Raw genomic sequence first — 18,156 nt, forward strand, 5'->3', positions numbered from 1 at the left:
GCCCGATCGACCATTGGACGTTTCTGCTGGAGCGTGTTAGCGAGGATGGAGCGTTGGAAGACTAACCCATAGGAGCGTGATAGTGCAGCGCTGGAAGACTTCACCGTTTGAAGACTTCGCTGTTTTGAAGACTTCACCGTTGAACGGAGCTAGCAAGAGGGTTAGTGGAGCACTTGAAAACGTCACCAGAGGAGTGTGGATTCAATCCCCACTGTTGATAGAAACAGTGTCAGTAATATTCGGTGTCCATGTAATGTACATATTTTTAGTCGAGCATGATTACATCTCATTTCTCTAACCTTAAACTCATCGTTGCATTTCCACTGGGGTTATGAGTCTGGACTCGAGAAGGATGCACAAAACAACCCGGTTAAGGAGGAGTTTCGTAATGAATGTTGATTATGCAATTATATCTCAACTAATATTAGCACAAAAGTCTCGGAACATCACACCTAATGTTTGAATTTGGACGGTATGCACACCGACGTCCAAAATGAGGTGGTTTAATTTATTTACAACACCTCATTTGAACGTTTCTACGGACGACTGAACATCGGCATTAGCAGGTTATGTAAGTTGGATTAGACACGCCCCCGTCCTCTCGCCTAACGCATCGCATTTTTTTACGCAATATAACATTTGATTGGGACGTTGCGATACTCGTAAACTGTTTAATAAATGTAAACAAAGCCGCCAAATATGGAGAAAAGGTTTAAGTGTTGATGCGTAAATGCTTGTCGAATCCTGGCCCGGGCTAGGGAAAACAGTCGTTTTTTTTACGGAGTGGCAGAAGAGGGCATATGGTCAAGCACGAACATTTTATATTAAACGTTGAAGCAAAGACATTTCCCTGTTATTAATGGTAATTTTTGTGCCGTAGAGAGACAGAAGTGCGTGAAGGCCATAACACACTTACTTTCCTTGACAGAAATGACTTAAGCGTGGTAAACAAATTACAGCTTGAATGTTTCGCAGTGCATCTTCCAATTAAGCCGACTGTCAGCATGAAAAAGTAGCTGTCATCAGCACATTTTATTATTTGGAGTTGAAGCCCGAAGACGGCAAGGAAACTCTTTCTTTCTTGATGAATATCAATGATATTTTTTTCTTACAATGCACTTAAATTGTGCATTGATAATTGTGTACTGCATTACACAGAGATTTATCCTGTTCTTTAATAACGCGAGAGATGATCTATATTTATACTTTGAGGTGGACTCATTGGATCTAGGTGCTTTCATCCGTTTTCTTTATTTTATATAATATAATGAACGTTGGTAAATCGTAGAAAGTAAACAAGACATTAGGTATTCATTATATATACGCTTTGGAATATCGCAGCATCCGAGCGCAGTCTTATACGGTATTTGGCAACTCTGAGCCGGCATCAGTCCGTTCGCTTGTTCAACCGCCAGTTGTTGTGGACTAGTGGTCGAGGGAAGGTGTATTCGCTCCACTCGTCGCGTTTCATACTTGGAAAGTTCATTGAACACTTATTCTCTTGTTTTACTGGATCTTTTGCCCGTAACTTTGTTAATTATTGATACAGTGGCTGTCATTGGAAAGTTGATTGAAGTTTTAAGTGGTAAAAACTCGTTAAAAAGTGGTGTTTGGCCGTGAGGTAGATTGGCGTACGGGAGTTGTGGGATGTTCGCTTAACCCAGGCAGGAAGAGAAGCCTGCACCTGCTTCAGTAATCTGCACATAGTAAGGTAAGGAAGCCAACGACACGTATTTTATGAATGGGGTTATTTTGGTTCGAGTGCAAATGAATGGTTACGCGATGAGTGCGAGTCGGTGCGATAGGAATGCTGCACTCTCCAGCCTGGTGGGTACTCGAGTTACCATCGTCCAGGCAGGCCCAGCGATATTAGAACTACCGGTCAGGCAGGCTTCTTACGTGTCAGGCCTCGTCGCTCGTCTTATCGCCCCAATACGGGTAGTGCCATGTACTTGAGGTAAATATTATGAACGTAATAAGAGTCTGGGAGGTTGTTGACAATGGAGTGCATTGTAGCGTTGAGGCGGGCGGGTGTACTGAAGGACAAGGCCAGCCAGGGTGGGTTGGCTTCATCTGGGAACTGGGTGATGGGAGGGTTTCTGGTCTCGGTCAACAGTTTCGTGCTGATGCTCTTCGTGCTGTGTTTATGTGGGTCAAGTAATAGATTTAAGAGTCCCAAATTTCCAGGTCTCATTAATCAGTTAAAGCATTTAATTAAAATAATGTTTCTGGTATATCGTTTTGAAGGTGTGAGTGTCCCTTGTAGTCTGTTAACCTCTGGCTAGCAACAGTTCCTCAGACTACGGTATTATTATACCTACCTACTTACCTACCTACCTTAGTAGTTTTGCTAACGTTTCTTGTGGCTCGCCCTGCCAACGCCTCTTGTCGCTCGGCCTGCCAACGCCTCTTGTCGCTTGGCCTGCCAACGCCTCTTGTCGCTTGGCCTGCCAACGCCTCTTGTCGCTCGGCCTGCCAACGCCTTTTGTCGCTTGGCCTGTCAACGCCTCTTGTCGCTTGGCCTGCCAACGCCTCTTGTCGCTCGGCCTGCCAACGCCTCTTGTCGCTTGGCCTGCCAACGCCTTTTGTCGCTTGGCCTGCCAACGCCTCTTGTCGCTTGGCCTGCCAACGCCTCCTGTCCCTCGGCCTGCCAACACATCAATAGTTCTTTGGATTTTCAACACATCTGGCACATTCGTCCTGTCATCTTATCTATCGTTCGTCCTGCCAACATATCTATCGTTCGGCTTGCCAACATATCTATAGGTCGGCCTGCCAACATATCTATCGTTCGGCCTGCCAACGTATCTATCGTTCGGCCTGCCAACGTATCTATCGTTCGGCCTGCCAACGTATCTATCGTTCGGCCTGCCAACGTATCTATCGTTCGGCCTGCCAACGTATCTATCGTTCGGCCTGCCAACATATCTATCGTTCGGCCTGCCAACGTATCTATCGTTCGGCCTGCCAACGTATCTATCGTTCGGCCTGCCAACGTATCTATCGTTCGGCCTGCCAACGTATCTATCGTTCGGCCTGCCAACATATCTATCGTTCGGCCTGCCAACATATCTATCGTTCGGCCTGCCAACATATCTATCGTTCGGCCTGCCAACATATCTATCGTTCGGCCTGCCAACATATCTATAGTTCGGCCTGCCAACATATCTATAGTTCGGCCTGCCAACATATCTATAGTTCGGCCTGCCAACATATCTATCGTTCGACCTGCCAACATATCTATCGTTCGACCTGCCAACATATATGTTCGTCAGTCTGTCCTCAGTTTGCCACCAGCTTGACCTGCAGCCCTAGAGAGGTTGTGTGTGTGGTAGGTTGGCAGCAAATTTAACATAGGCATTTAACTCGTTAAAATATTTCCGTAATCTTGAACGAGCCTTTAGCTGGTGCTGTGAGATAACAGTTGCTGTTTATAACAGACGCGTCAGAAGGTCTAACAAATTAAAGTTCATGATAACAGTATTTACAATGGGTTAAATCTTATATATGGCGTGTAAACGTTTGGGTCATCAACACCAGCAATAATTGACAGGCTCTTCTTGCAGTGTGTGTGTGTGTGTGTGTGTGTGTGTGTGTGTGTGTGTGTGTGTGTGTGTGTGTTTTCACCTATTTGTAAATACACGCACACACACACACACGGTAACATTTGGGAGATGAAATCCTTCAAGAATGACGGAGAGAGAGAGACCTGGGGGTAGATATCATCCCCAAACCTGTCTCCCAGAAGCCCACATCGAGAGGATATCATCAGCGACGTATGCTAAGTTGGCCAACATAAGAACCGCCATTATAATTTGTGTAGGGCGTTATTTAGAGGCTTGTATACCACATATGTCAGCTCAATCCTGGATTATGCAGCACCAGCGTAGAGACTGCATCTGGTCAAGCACAAGACTAAATTGGAAAAGAGTCAACAGATGCCACCAGACTGATACTAGAGCTGAGGGGTATGAGCTACGAGGAAATATTACGGAAACTAAACCTCACGTCGCTGGAAAACAGAAGATTTGCGAGAGACATGATCACCACACTCAAGATATTCACAGGAATTGATAGGATAGGTAAAGACATTATTTAACACAGGTGATACACGCACAAAGGGACATTGATGGAAATTGAGTACCCAAATGAGCCTTAGAGGCATTACAAAACACTTTCAGTGTCAAAGTAGTTAACAAATGGAACGCCCTAAGCAGTGATGTGGTGGAAGCAGACACCATACACAGTTTCAAATGTATATAAGATAAGAGCCCAGTAGGCTCAGGAATCTGGAAACCAGTTGATTGATGATTGTGAGGCGGGACCAAAGAGCCGAAGCTCAATTAGGTGAATTAAGTGAAAACACACACACACACACACACACACACACACACACACACACACACACACAAACCTGGTAGCTTGGAGCCTGGTGGATAGCGCACAGGACTCGTAATTCTGTGGCGCGGGTTCGATTCCCGCACCAGGCAGAAACAAATGGGCAAAGTTTCTTTCACCCTGAATGCCCATGTTACCTATCAGTAAATATAGCAGTAAATAGGTACCTGGGAGTTAGTCAGCTGTCACGGGCTGCTTCCTGGGGCGTGTGTGTGTGGTGTGGGAAAAATATCTTCTTCCAATCGAGGAAGAAGCTGATAGTTTCTTTCATCTGATACACCTATTCACCTAGTAGCAAATAGGTACCTGGGAGTTACAGTTGCTACGGGCTGCATTCTGGGATGTGTGTGTGTGTGTGTGTACTCACCTGTGCTTGCGGGGCTTGAGCTCTGGCTCTTTGGGCCCGCCTCTCAACTGTCAATTAGTCGACTGTTTTTTGTTAGTTTTTGTTTTCCACAGACACACACATCCCCAGGAAGCAGCCCCTAGCAGCTGTCTGACTCCCAGGTACCTATTTACTGTTAGGTGAACAGGGGCATCAGGGTGAAAGAAGTTCTGCCCATTTGTTTCCGCCATCGCCGGACCCTAGGATTACGAATCCCGAGCACTGTCTACTCGGCTATCAGGCCTTTGCGTGTGTGTGTGTGTGTGTACTCGCCTAGTTGTACTCGCCTAGTCGAGCTTGTAGGACTGAACATCTGCTCTTAATCCCTTCTCTTCGACCATCATGGAATGATTCCTTCTGAAGATGTATTAATATACGGAAGTACTTAAGGAATTTCCTGTTTCAATTCTTCCTCCGTGGTCTGACACTGTCACATTTTTCATCACGTGTTAATTTTCGTGATTTACACACACACACACACACACACACACACACACACACACACACACACACACACACACACACACACTACGAGGGGGCCTCGTAGCCTGGTGGATAGCGCGCAGGACTCGTAATTCTGTGGCGCGGGTTCGATTCCCGCACGAGGCAGAAACAAATGGGCAAAGTTTCTTTCACCCTAAGTGCCCCTGTTACCTAGCAGTAAATAGGTACCTGGGAGTTAGTCAGCTGTCACGGGCTGCTTCCTGGGGTGTGTGTGTGGTGTGGGAAAAAAAAAAAAAAAAAAAAAAAAAAAAGTAGTTAGTAAACAGTTGATTGACAGTTGAGAGGCGGGCCGAAAGAGCAAAGCTCAACCCCCGCAAAAACACAACTAGTAAACACACACCACGAGGTGTGGGGCCTCGTAGCCTGGTGGATAGCGCGCAGGATTCGTAATTCTGTGGCGCTGGTTCGATTCCCGCACGAGGCAGAAACAAATGGGCAAAGTTTCTTTCACCCTGAATGCCCCTGTTACCTAGCAGTAAATAGGTACCTGGGAGTTAGTCAGCTGTCACGGGCTGCTTCCTGGGGTGTGTGTGTGTGTGTGGTGTGGAAAAAAAAAAAGTAGTTAGTAAACAGTTGATTGACAGTTGAGAGGCGGGCCGAAAGAGCAAAGCTCAACCCCCGTAAAAACACAACTAGTAAACACACACACACACACACATTATATATATATATATATATATATATATATATATATATATATATATATATATCTCGTTTTTTTAACTATGGGCGCCTGACAGCTGGGTGGACAGCCCTTCGAATTCGTAGTCCTGAGGTTCCGGGTTCGATCCCCGATGGAGGCGGATACAAATGGGCAAAATGTTTCTTTCACCCTGATGCCCCTGTTACCTAGCAGTAAATAGGTACCTGCGAGTCAGACAGCTGCTACGGGCTGCTTCCTGGGGTGTGTGTAACAAAAAGGAGGCCTGGTCGAGGACCGAGCCGCGGGGACGCTAAGCCCCGAATTCATCTCAAGATAATTTCAAGATGCATAGAATTGACCTTGACAGGTTCATCAGGTTCCTCGTCAAGTCCGTTCAACCTATTTGCCACTCCGAGACTGGCAAGGGCACTGTGACATCCGTGACTCAACTGTGTTTTCTGTATCCAATAATGCCCTTACCTTGAGGTTACCTTGCGATGGTATCACAGCTTAACGATCCCGCGTCGTCGACCAGGCCCTCCTGGTTGCTGAGCTGGTCAACCAGACTGTTGGACGTATGAATCACAGCCTGATCAAGTATCCTTTGGAGGTGTGAGGGGTCGGCCAGTTATGCCCCTTATGTGTAGTGGAAGCGTGTTCAACAGCCTCGGGCCTCTGATGTTGATAGAGTTCTCTCTCAGAGTACCTGTTGCACCTCTGCTTTTCAACGGGGGTATTCTGCACATCCTGCCATGCCTTTTGGTCTCATGTGATGTTATTTCTGTGTGCAGGTTTGGGACCAGCCCCTCTACTATTTTCCACTTTCAACTGTTCCTCAATGTGAACATTGCTTTTATATCTACTTTCTGAGTCCCCCTTCCCCTTAGTAATTCCAAGTCGTTATCATGTTTGCCCTAATTCCTCTTCTTTCCCAAAGTGTAGTGAGTTCCCTCAGCCTTTCTTTATAACTCGGGCCCCTTAGCTCAGGAACGAGGCGTTTTGCATATTTTTGGAACTTTTTCAAGTTATATTGTGTTTGTTTAGATAGGGGCTCCATGTCTTGGCAGAATAGTCTACCTTGAGGCTACCTTGAGGTGCTTCCGGGGCTTAGTGTCCCCGCGGCCCGGTCGTCGACCAGGCCTCCTGGTTGCTGGACTGATCAACCAGGCTGTTAGACGCGGCTGCTCGCAGCCTGACGTATGAGTCACAGCCTGGTTGATCAGGTATCCTTTGGAGGTGCTTATCCAGTTCTCTCTTGAACACTGTGAGGGGTTTGCCAGTTATGCCCCTTATGTGTAGTGGAAGCGTGTTGAACAGTCTCGGGCCTCTGATGTTGATAGAGTTCTCTCTCAGAGTACCTGTTGCACCTCTGCTTTTCAACGGGGGTATTCTGCACATCCTGCCATGTCTTCTGGTCTCATGTGGTGTTATTTCTGTGTGCAGGTTTGGGACCAGCCCCTCAATTATTTTCCACGTGTAAATTATTATGTATCTCTCCCGCCTGCGCTCAAGGGAGTACAGATTTAGGCTCTTTAGTCGGTCCCAGTAATTTAGATGTTTTACTGAGTGGATTCTAGCAGTAAAGGATCTCTGCACGCTCTCTAGGTCAGCAATTTCTCCAGCTTTGAAAGGGGCTGTCATTGTGCAGCAGTACTCCACTCTAGATAGCACAAGCGTTTTGAAAAGTATCATCATCGGTATAGCATCTCTAGTGTGAAAAGTTCTTGTTATCCAACCTGTCATTTTTCTTGCAGTTGTGACGGCTACTTTATTGTGTTCTTTAAAGGTAAGGTCTTCCGACATGAGTACACCCAGGTCCTTTACATTGCCTTTTCGTTCTATGTTATGATTTGCCTGCGTTTTGTACGTGGTTTCTGTTTTTATATTTTCAATTTTTCCGTAGCGCATGAGCTGGAACTTATCCTCGTTGAATACCATATTATTTTCTGTAGCCCATAGAAAGACCTGATCTACATCTGATTGGAGGTTTGCCGTGTCCTCTATGTTGCCAACTCTCATGAAAATCCTAGTGTCATCTGCAAAGGATGATACAGTGCTATAGGTTGTGTTCTGGTCTGCACAATAGACCTCACAGAGGATGTATTCCGCTCTTGAATAGTATCTTTGTGTCCAAGTTTCTGAAGGATAACCGGACGTTTGCAAGTATTACAAATGCAGCCTTCGTTATTCTGCTGAAATGTGCATCTAGGGTTAGATCTCAAGTTATTTTCACTCCCAAGTCTTTCAGAAGATCAGAAGTCTTTCTTTCAGAAGACTTTCGTGTTTTTTCAGAAGATGGTAGTTGGCGTCCTTTCATACTGTACTGCATTTGAGGTCTTCCTACTCGATATTCTACCCTCATAACCTTGCAGTTTTCAGGGTTAGTCTAGTAGCAATTACATAGACCATTTAAGGAAATTGTCAAGTTCATCTTGTAATGTGTTGCTTTCTTCCTTGGGTCTGCAAGTGTGTCTGTCAGTGCTTCGCTGTGTACTTATCTAATTGTGCTTGCGGGGGGTTGAGCTCTGGCTCTTTGGTCCCGCCTCTCAACTCTCAATCAATTAATGTACAGGTTCCTGAGCCTACTGGGCTCTATCATATATATACTTGAAGCTGTGTATGGAGTCAGCCTCCACCACATCACTTCCTAATGCATTCCATTTGTCTACTACTATGACACTGACAAAAATTCTTTCTAACGTCTCTATGAGACTGTGTGTGTGTGTGTGTGTGTGTGTGTGTGTGTGTGTGTGTGTGTGTGTGTGAATCGTGAGTTCAGGTCTCCGATGGCGTAAGTAATAGGTAGATAATTATCAAGGGAAAGCGCCAAGCCATCAAGACTATGTAACACGTGGAAGGGGTCAGTATAAGGATTTGGGATAGGACCGGGGAAAGGAATGGTGCCCCAATCACTTGGTCGATCGGGGATTGAACGCCGACCTGCATGGTGCGAGACCGACGCTCTACCGTCCAGCCTATGGCGTAAGTTAATGAAATTTTATTTCCAAATTTATTGTGGTTTGCAATTGATATGACTGGTGCGGAAATCACCTAATACCACCAGACTCGAGTGATACGCCAGGAGAGGTTCAAAGTCCCCAGTTGGATGCTAGTGGTGTGTCTGGGGACCCTCTCTTATTGTGGGTATTCAAAGAAGAGTATGTAGAGCTCCTGTCTTCCACTTCGGTGGTCGTGGGTTCGAGGCTTCGATGGTGCAAGTGAATGAAATGTTATTTCCACGTTCATTGTAGTTTGCAATATATATATATATATATATATATATATATATATATATATATATATATATATATATATATATATATATATATATATAATGTGTGTGTGTGTGTACATAATGTACCAGTAAATTGAGTGGATTTGTTCCATTTAACAACCAATGACATGTAGAGTTACTGAGCGTAACAGTCAGTGTCTAGTTGTTATGGTACTGGTATAATCCTTTTTTTTACTAATGATACTATCTTAGATGTCCATCTTCACGCTCGGTGCGACTTGCTGCCTGTACGTGGGTTTTTATGCAGCTGCCCTACACTTGAATCTACATCTACACGAGAAGAAATAATTTATTCAACATCCCGTTGTCTGAAGAGAATCCCACATCCAGCAAACAGCAGAAGCTTTAACTCATTTTTCAGTTACTGGCCACTCAAATTTTGCTGAAAGATATTAGGGATAACTTGATTGTAAGAAAATATTGGCTTAGACTTAAGAATGAGTGATTTGAAGAAGGGTGTTACAGGCTTACTGGATATGATGAAACCACTAATTAGCACGGAAATTAGTCGAGTCATACCTGGAGAGGGCTTCAGGAGTCCTTCTACTCCCCGAGCCATAGCTGGATTCTTTATATTAAGGAATTAGGTCTACTAGGATGAGTTTGGAGTGCACAATAAACTAGCCGCCTCCGGCGGCAACAATCATGTCACGGATGGTTTTTTGACTATCAATTTAAATCTGTTTAAAGTTAGATTATTAAATGGGTTGTGTTCAAAAGTTTGATGAAGGCCATCTGCTATTCATTAACTCATCTTCATGAATTAATGTATTGGGGACTACATATATATTGATAATAATATTGGCTATGTTCTTTTAATTCATAAACTGCAAACGCATATAGCCGAGCATACACATGCAGGCGATGAGTCACAATAACGTGGCTGAAGTATGTTGACCAGACCACACACTAGAAGGTGAAGGGACGGCGACGTTTCGGTCCGTCCTGGACTATCTCAAGTCGATTGTGATTTGAGAATCGACTTGAGAATGGCCCAGGAAGGACCGAAACGTCGTCGTCCCTTCACTTTCTAGTGTGTGGTGAGCATATACATGTTTAGCTCAGATTAAATACAGCTTTGTATTGTCTTCTGAATAGGCTATGTCTCTCTTTTCTCTTTCTCTCTCACTCTCTCTTTCTCTCTCACTCTCTCTTTCACTCTCTTTCTCTCTCACTCTCTCTTTCTCTCTCACTCTCTCTCTCTCTCTCTCTCTCTCTCTCTCTCTCTCTCTCTCTCTCTCTCTCTCTCTCTCTCTCTCTCTCTCTCTCTCTCTCTCTTTCTCTCTCTCTCTCTCTGAATTTATCGACAACGATAACCAACATTGGTAGCGTCGCTTCTTGCAGACTCTGCTTTTAATCCTTGATGGTTCACCATTCCTTCACTCCTGCCTCATATCCTCGCTCTTCGCCCTTATCTCTCTTCCAATTGTTACATTGCCACACTGGGTTAGTTCTTCGGGTAATTACTTTATCTCTCCCACACTCCCTCTCTTCCTTCTTTCCCCTCCCTCCCTCCTTCCCTCTCTTCCTTCCTCTTCGCTCATTCACCACTCATGTGCTTAAGAATATAATTTTTTTTAGTAATACATGAGGTACATCTGCATTAGTGCAGCTACCCTAGACTATATGAAGTGGAGTACAGTGTGTCAAAAAAGCTAACTAGGTGATGCTAAAAAAAATCCCCATCACACAGGATAGTTAGTCATACAGAGGCATGTGATAGGCAGTCTGCACTGGCAGACTCCGGATGCATTTTGAGGATATCATCAACACAAAAGTGAATAAGGCAGCAGTGGTAATAAAAGTCCCCATCTCGCAGGATGGTTAGTCATGCAGCGCCATATATTTAGTAGCCTGTACTGGCAAATTTTGGGTACACTGTGAGGATATCTTAAAGAATACGAGAGTGAATAAAATAATTGCAAAGCTCCAGGTACATCATGCCAACTGGTCTGAAAGGTCTAATAACTGGGCATTTGGTGATGTAGTGTGAGAGATCGTGCCTCAGTTCCTGCTCACACAGTTTGCACCTGGAGTGTTCAGGATTGGGAGATCTACGCCAAACCAACCTACAAGATGGGGATTCTGGTATCATATAGGCTAGCTATCTCGACGTAAATCCCGCAACGATCTATGTCTACTTTGTAGAGTAGCAGTATAGGATAAATGCCCGTGTACCTAGGCTATGGATGTTAATAACCAAAATGAACATTTGCAAGGTGATGACGTAGGTGGTAGGCGGAGTTTTCTCGTAAAGAAGTAATTGATTACCATCTTGGATTTGATTTTGAGCACCCTGAGGCAGCAGTATTCCGGGAATAGCATCAAAATCTAGTAGACTTGAGGCAAAGTGACATTCACATAAGGTGCTTAATCAATCGTCGTTCTATTATCCAGGAAGAACGGCACATCTAGGGATCATCCAATAAAGTTAGCCGACATTAGATGTCTGCTAACTTGTAGCAGAGTTTGCAGTCGAGCCTGAGCCTACTAGGCTTGAGCTTGGCTACAAGTATCTCTGATGTAGACTTGATTAAATGTAAACTTTGTCAGCAGAACTATTCACATTGGCGTCATTATATTAATGATTCCGAAAAAATTAAGGAATGTGGAGATAACTATCAATGGAGTTCAAAAAATGTGTAAGTACTTCGTTCATTATGATGTACTTCCAGAACTCCTAGCCAAGTATCTAGAGTTTGCTTACTGTGGGTGCAGCATGCAAATGACTGTAAAGCTGCCGTCCAATTGGCCGAGTTAGTAATTAGGATTAGTAAGCAGGATTAGTAACTATTACTGTTTCACTGCAGATGTAAACAGCCTTGTATAGAGACTTGAGACAGCTTCTTGAATCACTTGATATAAAAATACTATTGATATATGTATTTGCGTATATATATTATATAATATATATATAATGTGTGTGTGTGTGTGTAGTTTCCTAAGTGTAGTTACAGGATGAGAGCTACGCTTGTGGTGTACCGTCTTCCCAGTACTCTTTGTCGTATAACGCTTTGGAATTCCTGACGGTTTTGGCCTCCACCACCTTATTTAATTTGTTCCAACCGTCTACCACTACTAACGTGTGTGTGTGTGTACGCATACATATAATTGTATATGTATGTAGGTATATACCTACATGCATATACCCACATACAGAGGTATTTAAAAATTTCAAATTGTGTAATTACACAAGATTGCTACTTAGCTAAATGAACTGCGGGGTTCAGTTCCTGAACCCACTATGGGCCTCTGTATGCCTTTCCACCACCACCCTCGGGATGAGTATAAGGTGCATAATAAATTACATGAATGACATGTATGCTCCAGGTAACCTCTACCACTTCTCTAACATATTCCTTCTCTGTAATCATCTGTTAAGTTCAACGGAGGTGGGGGATAATTCTCTCAATATTAAAGAGCCCAAGACTTTTTAATACCTTTTAATACTTTAGGAAGATAACTAGCCGATCTCTCACATTGCTCAAAAGAGAACTTAATAAACACCTCCAAGGAATATCTGATCAATCAGGCAGTAATACATACGTCAGATTGTGAGCAGAGACGTCAAACAACCTGATTAAACAAGTTCATCAACCAGGAGGCCTGGCATTGGTTCCCGGAACCACGTCAAGATAAGGTAGGTTCATAAAGAAAGGTAAGGCCTGTAATCTCAAGATATTTCTTGTGAGAAAATGGTGGGATTGCCACTTGACACTGCCAATGGGACTATCATTTTTGGATGACAGGTTCCAATATATATAATAAGATTAAAAAAAAAGAAGTGATAAAACAAATGATGATGAAACCACACATTAGAAAACGAAGAAACGACGACGTTTCGGTCAGTTCTGGACCATTTTCCAATCGTGTAATGACTTGATAATGGTCCAGGATGGACCGTTTCTTTATTTGGTGATGTGGGGTTTGGTCATCATATCTTCAGCCACGTTATTGTGACTCATTGTCTGATTAAAGGAATAAGAGACAGGCCAATGTAGTGTCAATAATGTTGTGGGTGAGAATAATCAAGGTCCGAGCTTCACTGCTTCACTAAGGTTCTCACACACACACACACACACACACACACACACACACACACACACACACACACACACACACACACACACACACACACACGCAGTCTTCCTGGTGTTTGCTCGCCGAGGGCACTTGTCTTGCCACTTACCCCCTGCATCTCGTGCAACTTCAGTCTTGTTTTTCTCCAAGTTAAACTAGTGTGTGTGTGTGTGTGTGTGTGAGTGAAGTGAATTAGTCACGTCTCCCCTAACGTTTGGAAGATCTTAAATTAGCATCTCGTGTTGTGTTTTCTTAGGAAAAATAAGTGACATATGGCCCTAGTTTAGTCTCTGAAGAATGTTGGAATCGTGCCAGCGTTCATTACCGCACTTACCAGCTAGTTTTACTCACTAATTTTCAGCTGTGATATATACAGATGCCATCCTAGACCTAAGCTTAGCCCGCATGTAGGAGGAGGCTCGAATAAGCGTTTTGTGGTCGCAGACGCACATAAGCCACACACGGCAGGACCAGTTCGGTGTATCAGAAGCAGCCTCGCATGGGCGAACACCCGGGGCGGGAAACTATGTAAACAAACTCAATGTTATGACCAGCGGGTGTGTCAGTGTTTGGAGTGGCGCCAGAACTTAACCCACGCGCATAGTGTAGAGTTTGCACCTGAACATGTGTGTATCTTTTCACGCCCTAAGACAGTTCCATCCAATGAATTGTAAATACTTATAGTAACACTACTCAAAATACTAATTTTTCCGTGAATAGTAACCAGTTGTGTAATGTAGGCTCTTATTAGCCTACCTTGTTACCAATCACACGATTAACTTAGGGAGCAGAAACCTGCTCCCTACTGTCACAAGAAAACTGCATTGTTGCAGTTTTACAGGCTACAGTGCCTGTAGCCGTGTTGTGTCGCTGATGCTGTCTCCGCTCTTTGCTCTATGACAAGCCAATATAATTAGGCTACTAGGCTAACTCTCCAAGATGCGAGCTGGTTTTGGACATCATTAGTGCAGTAAGGAGCTTTAATGATTAGAAAGTTCCCTCTTGTTATGCTGGACCTGCAAGTAACTGAAGCCACGAGCTGCAGTCTAATAGTATGCATTAGTGTATATGTCTCTGTGCCTTTTCTTAGGGCTTGAGAGGTAGACTAGCTTAAACTACGCCACTGATTTGCAAACTTGGGTTTTTAAGCTGGTTTATAGATTCCAGAGCCTGTTGGGTTCTGTCATATCGACGTTTAAAACTGTGTATGGAGTCTGCTTCCACCTCTTCGATACTTTGCACATTCCAACTGTAGACTCCTCTGGCTCTAAAGAAAATTATTTCTAGTGTGTTCAGCTAGTTTGGGTACTTTGCATTCATCTATGTCTCCTTTTTCGTTTACCACCCTTGCTAAATCTGTCCTTGTCAACCCTGTCTTGAGTTTTTATGTCTGTCCAGCCTTAGCCTTTTTTTTTTGTGGTAGTCAAGTCTCCCCTATGACTTCTTTCTTCCAGTCACGTGAGGTTTAACAATTGTAATCATTTCTCATAGCTCGTATCTTTCACTCTAGTATTATTCTAGTGATATATCTCGGAACTTTCTTCAGCTTTATTTTGCTTAACGAGATAAGGACTCTAAGCTGCTGAGATGTCTATTTCAGAATTGCATAAACGATACACAAGATTGGGAATGACTCTTGTTCAGATTCCTAAAGGCAGTTCTAATATTAGCCAACCTTCTGCATGTATCTGACGAAATTCTTTTGATGTGGGCTTCCAACGACAGTTTAAGGGTTTGTGTGTGTGTGTGTGTGTGTGTGTGTGTGTGTGTGTGTGTGTGTGTGTGTGTGTGTGTGTGTGTGTGTGTGTGTGTTTTATTTGTTCCTTTCTCGTTCTGAAAGGCTCTCATAGCCGTTTATAAATAAACATATGAAAGTATACAAACATTATCTATTGAACAAATATCCTAGAGAAGAGCAAGCCGGTCAACAGACCAGTAGGACGGTGAACTTAGTATTGTGCTAAGGCCCTAGGCCTAAGGGGGTGTAGGAAACTGTTACTTTAAATGCGTATAGTTATTAATAGAACTGCTGAGAATATGAGAGGGAGCGTTAATATTTACACAGTGGTGCCTAGCTAGACTAAATAAATGTTCAATCTTCGTTTTAATCAAATAAATGTACACCTCGTGTCACCATCGTCTCCTTCAATCAGCCTTGTGGGCTATTTCTGTGTGTGTTTATGTGTAATAAAAAAAATGTGTAACTAGTTTCAGAATATTGTTACTTGCTACGCTAAATGAACTACAGTATAGGGCTCAGTTCATCAACTCATTATATGCCTCTGTAACCCTCTCCACCACCGTCCACTGGATGGGTATGGGGTGCATAATAAATGGCTAAACTGCAAAAAAACTAGCCCACATCTTCCCCCTCCCTCTGCCATCCTCTATATGCTATCTGCTCCGAACAGGACCTTCCCTTTCCTAACCACCATATCTATCCTGGACAGGACCCCCCCCCCCCCCATCCCCTCCAGTCCACCATTATGCAGTCAAGACACCGTTAAAGGTCTAGTGTGCTTGTTTTTGTGGGAGTTTTACCCCAGTGTGTGTGTGTGTGTGTGTGTGTGTGTGTGTGTGTGTGTGTGTGTGTGTGTGTGTGTGTGTGTGTGTGTGTGTGTGTGTGTGTGGTGCCACGCAGGCTCTTAAGACGCCAGTTAGGGTTCGAGTGGGATCCTTGGTAGGCTAGGCGTGTTTTCTTTGTTTTTCTACCTTTGGGGAAGCCTAAAAGTGGATAAAAAAGTGATACAACAGGTGTGCCGGATAAGGAAAGGTGTTTAAATGGGAACTAAAGTGGGAGTTATGAAAGCATGTGGGGCTGTCCGGTATGCCGACGCCTGTAGCCTGCGTGTGATTGGAACCTAAACAAAGCCTACTTTCTTTTGCGAGTTGGTGGCGTGTAGCATTCTTGACCAGACCACACACTAGAAGGTGAAGGGACGACGACGTTTCGGTCCGTCCTGAACCATTCTCAAGTCGATTGTTGAGTCAAGTCACAATCGACTTGAGAATGGTCCAGAACGGACCGAAACGTCGTCGTCCCTTCACCTTCTAGTGAGTGGTTTGGTCAACATACGTCAGCCACGTTATTGTGACTCAACGCCTGCATATGGTAGCGTTCCTGTTTGTAGTTTTGTATTTTAGTAACAACCGGATTTTTACTGGCCATTGGCCCAGTCCTAATTTGAAGTATCAAGGGCTACGTAGCATAGTCTTGCTGTAAGGGGTTAAGGACACAAAAAATGAAATCCTTACATGTAGCAGGTTGATGAACATTTTTACATTTACATTTTTTCATGTTGTGGTGAAAAACACGAACAGTGAGTGGTTATGGAAGGCGCTTCGCGAAGATAATAGCCTTGTCTAAATGGTTCTCGCAGGTCAAAGTCAAGATTCATCTACGCTGTTTTGTCTATGTGGCATTTTGCCAGTTTACACAACAGCCAACTTTTTTTTAGAGCAAATAAGACGAGAGCTCTATACCCTGGAAACACAAACCGAAACTGTCTCTATTTTCCGCTCGTTACAACTTGTAATAAAGTTGTTACATCTTGGCTTAACGTGTGTTATGACGTATTAGAACGTTGTTACAACTTGCTATATTGGTTGTTATAACTGGTTAGGAGGTGTTAAAACTTGTTCGAACGTTGTACCAACGTCGTAGTTTCGGTGTGTGTGTTTGGCTGGTTTATATTATAAAGTTTTACAATAATGTTTTGTTTACCCACAAGTCACGTGGCTGCCAAGCCTTATCACAGCGATCAAGTGCGTGCGGAGAGCAGGCAGGGGCTTCCCTGTGTAGATATAATCACATCGAGTCTACTCTCAACCTGCCTTATATGACCAACCTCACTTCACCCTGGCCTTCAACGCTGAGGTAGCTAAATGACAGAGTGAATCTTTAAAATTAATCCTAAAACCTGGTGGCCTGGTCAGAGACCGGGCCGCGGGGACGTTGGTTCCCGAAATCACCGCAAGGTTATCTTGAGATGATTTCGAGGCTTAGCGTCTTCGCGGCCTAAGTACATATTCACTAGGTGAACAGGTGCATCGGGGTGAAAGTTCAGAAAATATTTGTATTTGAAGTATGTGGGTGAAGCATTTATAGAATTGTGGTTCGAACAGAGGACGTGAGCGAAGTACTTGTTCCGGAAGTGTTCGGACGTCATCAGTTGTGAGTCGTGTGTAAACAGCTTTACATTCATAAACCAGGGAGTTTGGCGGCTGGATTAACGAGCTTTGATCTTTGTATGCGAAGACGGGCTGAAGTTCATGCTATAGCGCACCATCTTTCCCCTTCACTCGTATTTTTTGTTCATTCACACTCGATCGCTCGTTCATTCACACAAGATCATACACTTAATCACTTGTTTAAGGGAGCCGGTCGGCCGAGCGGACAGCACGCGGGACTTGTGATCCTGTGGACCTGGGTTCGATCCCAGGCACCGGCGAGAAACAATGGGCAGAGTTTCTTTCACCCTATGTCCCTGTTACCTAGCAGTAAAATAGGTACCTGGGTGTTAGTCAGCTGTCACGGGCTGCTTCCTGGGGGTGGAGGCCTGGTCGAGGACCGGGCCGCGGGGACACTAAAAGCCCCGAAATCATCTCAAGATAACCTCAAGATACACATTTAATCGCTCTATAATTCACTAGTATATCCATATATAGCCCATCCTCATCTACAAAGACCAAATGCTCATTAATCAAGTCGCCAAATCCCCTGGTTTATGAATTAAAAACTATATAAATACGACTCACAACTGATGGCATTTTAACTTTTTTCGAACAGCGCTGCGCTGACGACCGGTTCGAATCCCAACGCTGTTACCTTGAAGTTACCTTACCTTGAGG

General features: G+C 44.0%; 1 protein-coding gene across 5 annotated transcripts in view; it reads left to right on the plus strand.

Moving 5' to 3' along the window:
* The first annotated feature begins 1,426 nt into the window (after positions 1-1,426).
* The window catches only part of LOC123754415 (fat-like cadherin-related tumor suppressor homolog), a 669,154-nt gene continuing 652,424 nt past the window's right edge, over positions 1,427-18,156 (plus strand). For all 5 annotated transcript variants that reach the window (XM_069326495.1, XM_069326496.1, XM_069326497.1 and 2 more), the window contains exon 1: positions 1,427-1,711. The gene's annotated coding sequence lies outside the window, so the exon portion shown is untranslated. The remainder of the gene's footprint in view (positions 1,712-18,156) is intronic.

Source organism: Procambarus clarkii, chromosome 18 (assembly GCF_040958095.1).
Source record: "Procambarus clarkii isolate CNS0578487 chromosome 18, FALCON_Pclarkii_2.0, whole genome shotgun sequence".
In the NCBI taxonomy this organism is placed as follows: domain Eukaryota; kingdom Metazoa; phylum Arthropoda; class Malacostraca; order Decapoda; family Cambaridae; genus Procambarus; species Procambarus clarkii.